Genomic DNA, 3930 nt, shown 5'->3' on the forward strand with positions numbered 1-3930 from the left:
CCCCCCCGTTGCCATCTAAACTCTTTTGAACTTTTCTTTTTTTCTTTTTTTAATGACTTACTTACTTTTATTTTATGTGTATTGGTGTTTTGCCTGCATGTGTATCTCTGTGAGGGTGTCAGATCCCCTGGAGCTGGGGTTACAGCTGTGAGCTGCTATCTGGGTGCTGAGAATTGAACCTAGGTCCTTTGGAAGATCAACCAGTGTTCTTAACCATTGAGCCATTTCTCCAGGTCCCATTTTTTTGAGTGTTAAAGAACTCATGGCTAGTGAGGACAACTTTTCAAAGAGAATACACGAGAATGGCTTGCTAGAATGATTAGAACGCAACACTAGACTGATTTCCAGTGAAAGCACAAGCGGGCTTGACGGTGTCGGTCTGTCTCCTCGCGACTGGCCAGGTTCTTCCAATGTGGCGAGGAAGCCTTGAGTCGTTGTGATTCAACAAATGGACAACAACAAATGTTCAGGCTTCTTCCTGGTGTCAAGGCCAGGAAACTGGCAAATTAGATGAACAGGCCAAATGCTTCAGCAAGGTTTCACGAGCCAAGTGTGCCGAAGGAGCAGGCAGCTGCGGGCGCAGTCCTTTAGCACAGGGATGCCTCTTCTTACTTTGAATCTGCTGCTGCCCCATGATGAGACAAGTCGGCTCTCAGAGACGGGGACCCAGGGCTCTGAAGTAACAAATTGTCTCTTTCAACTTTTCAGCAACCAGAATGTTTGAAAACTAAACAGAGGGAGGTGTAGAGGTATTTATGCTTCCCTGTGTAATTCCCAAATCATTCCTATCAGTGGCAGAACAAACATACTGTCTACAGCATTGATATGAAACACCCACCCACGGTCTGTAAATAGTCTTCCACAGAGGCTGCCCAGGATGGGCGAATAGTATTCACTTGGTGCCTCAGGTTTAAACAGGCTGCCCTTGATTTCCGGTTTGAATATAATGTACATCTGAGTGAAAAATAGTCTCTCCTTCTGTCATAATATCCAGTTGTTTTTGGTAGCTGTTATTGTTTTCTTCTCTCTTCCAAACAACTTCTTTAAAAGTTTGGAATTAAAAGTTGGGGGAGGGGTGGGCATATATATATCCCTAATCCAAGCATTTGGGAGGACCGAGGAGTGCTCCGTGTTGGAGGCCAGCCTGGACTAGCTAGTGAGTCCCAAGCCATCCTGGAATCCATAGGGAGACTCTGTCTCAAAAATATTAACCAAATAAACGTTTGTGTTGGAGGACTGCTGCATCCCAATTGAAACTGAGCAGATGTGGTTCACTGTTGGGGAAAGATTTTAATGTGGGAGCGAGTCATTTCCTGGTAAATCAATAAAACCAGCTTCCTATTTCCCTGTGGACAGTGGGTGACTGGGAGGAGGGACTTTGGACTTAGTGGGTCCGTTCACTGTTTCGGATCAGAATAAACGGGCGCGTCACTTTGTTTTAAGTCTCTTTTAATACTTTTGACAGCAGGTCTCACTTTGTAACTCTGACTACCCTGGCACCTGATGGTGCCTAATGAGCGTCTCAACGCTACCCTCAACCTTGCGGCAATCCTTCTGCCTCAGCCACCATGGTATAGGGATGGCAGGCCTGATGCGTGGCTAATCAACCCCTTTTGGGCTGATTCTATGTGTCAGGAGATCATTTCTGTGGATATTTTATTTAGACAGGGAAATGAAGCCTATATCTCAAACCATCCTTTATAAGTGCCACAGATTCCTAGGCTGTCATTTTGGTTGCGGAGTGTTTTCCTGGCTGTGCTGTGTGCTGGCTGCATGTGTGTCTGAAGCGCATGCCTTTTAAAGACAAGGCAAACCGAAGGGTGTAATTTGGTGACATTTTGCTGACTGTACTCCTTGCTGTATGTCTCTTTTAGAGGCTTTACTATTTTAGCCATGGTCAGTTATTTCTTAACCCTACTCCGGACAGGCCTCGCAATTTCTCTCTTGCACATCCAAATGGCTGAAGATATATCTAAGGCATGAATGGTCCTCTGCTGTCATGAGTCATTGTTTTGCCCTGTGTGTCAATCAGTATTTGACAAAAGAAATCTCTCTAAATGCCAGTAGATGACTTGTCTTTATTTTGGTCTATGTCCTGCACCAATTTCCGGTTTTCAAATTGGAATCTAGAATTTGGCTACTACTTTTAACTCTCTGCCTTTTAATTTTGAAGATCAAATATGGTAGAACAGTTCAGTTGGTCAAGGGGACCTTTTCTGACCTTGAATGTGGTTTGCTGGTATTTCATTAAAAGGTTGAAGAGGGGAGAGGAAGAGGTAGAGGAAAAGGGAGGAGGAGGAAGAGAAAGAGGAAGAGGAGGAGTGAGAGGAGGTGGAGGCTGTCGTGTTTGCTGTTTTAGGTAGCACCAGCCCTTGGGGTTTTATAAAGATCCTTCCTTTCACAGTCTGACGCGCAGCTGTCGACTTCCGTTTTTAGCTAAAGGTGTCTTCCAGGCCTTCACAGTTCAGTGACTTGGGAATGCAGAGCAGGGATAGGGTGGCACGAGGCTCCAGACGCCTCATGTCTGGCAGACACCATGTCTGCCATGGACATGGCCTTGTTCTTCATGTCTAGGGTCAACAATCTCCTGACCTCCATGGTGGCCAGTGGGATGCTCACAAGACCGGTTTCTTTCCATTTGCTCAGGGTTAGCACTGAAGGCAAAACCGCACAAGTATGACTTAAGGTTTTTTTTTTTTTTTAATCTGTCATCCAAATAATTATTCACAGCACAGGTGTAGCTGAAGTCACCTGGGAAGCCTAGGCTGTGGGGGTGGAGTGTTCATGGAGATGCATTCCAAAGATATGTTACATCCATGTTTTTGTTTTGTTTTTAAATATGGTATTGGTTAGCAGGAACTTAATTTTGTGTGTGTTTAAACTCAGGCCAAGATGTTGTAATATATACATTTTATTTACTGTGTGTGTGGGGGGGGCACAGGTGTTACAGGGGAGGCATGGGGGGGCAGAGGAAACTTCTGGGAGTTGGTGCCTTCTTTCTCTTGCTCGCCTCTGGAGGACTGAGCTCAGGCTTAGGAGCAGGGGCCTCTACCAGCTGAGATTTCTCTTCAGCCTGGCATCATTCTCCGCCTGCTTCCTCGGCACATTGAGGAAGTCTAAGGCCTTGGCTTTGCAAGTTCCGTAGGACCCTTTGGGTAGGGCCATCTTCTGTTGTAAGTTAAACCAACCACAGTTCATTCCTATGCAGCCAGAGTGCTCTTGGCTCTATTTTGTAGGGCAGATAATCTTATTAGAAAGCTCTTTAAAATCAGTGATCATTTTAAAAAAAAGCTTAAAAGGGCGGTAGCAATCCTTTTATTGAAAGGATATTTTAATTATATTATTCTATTAAATATACCACAATGGTTTTTATTTAAAAGAGAATTTTTATCTTCAATGTATGATCATAGCCGTTGAAAGGCTGTGTCAAAGATGTGTCCTGTCATTGTTTTTTCAGGTCTCTGTTCTCTGCCATTGTAGGCGCTAAACTTTGAAGTGGTTATTTTGTTGAAAAGCAATTGACAAAACTTTCTAATACCTCGCTTTTCCCCAAAGTCGGCTTTTTTTTTCTTTTTTCTTTTTCCTTTTGCCTAAAAAGTACCATTTCTTTATCCAGTCTGAGCATTAGTTACAAAATACTGCTAGAGTATTGAACGTTCACGTGTAGACCCTTCCTGAGGGTCCACTGCTGAGTCTCACCTAGAGGCTGGGAGACCACGCACTGTACTGGTGAGTCCTACCAAGCCTGAGCTGATTGCCAACTTGATGAACCGGCAGGCTGTTGGGAAGGGCAAGGGCTGCTGATGAAGTTGAGTTGAGCCTGCAGATATTTTCTGTCTTCCGCCCTCCTTCTGTGGGTATTATTCTGGCAAAAGGGAGGCGGGCGATGGTCTTATCTCTGTGGCCCAAACATTTTCAACTGTGTTTAAA

The sequence above is a fragment of the Alexandromys fortis genome, unplaced genomic scaffold, assembly GCF_014885135.2.
Source record: "Alexandromys fortis isolate MF-2015 unplaced genomic scaffold, M_Fortis_MF-2015_v1.1 scaffold_5, whole genome shotgun sequence".
In the NCBI taxonomy this organism is placed as follows: Eukaryota; Metazoa; Chordata; class Mammalia; order Rodentia; family Cricetidae; genus Alexandromys; species Alexandromys fortis.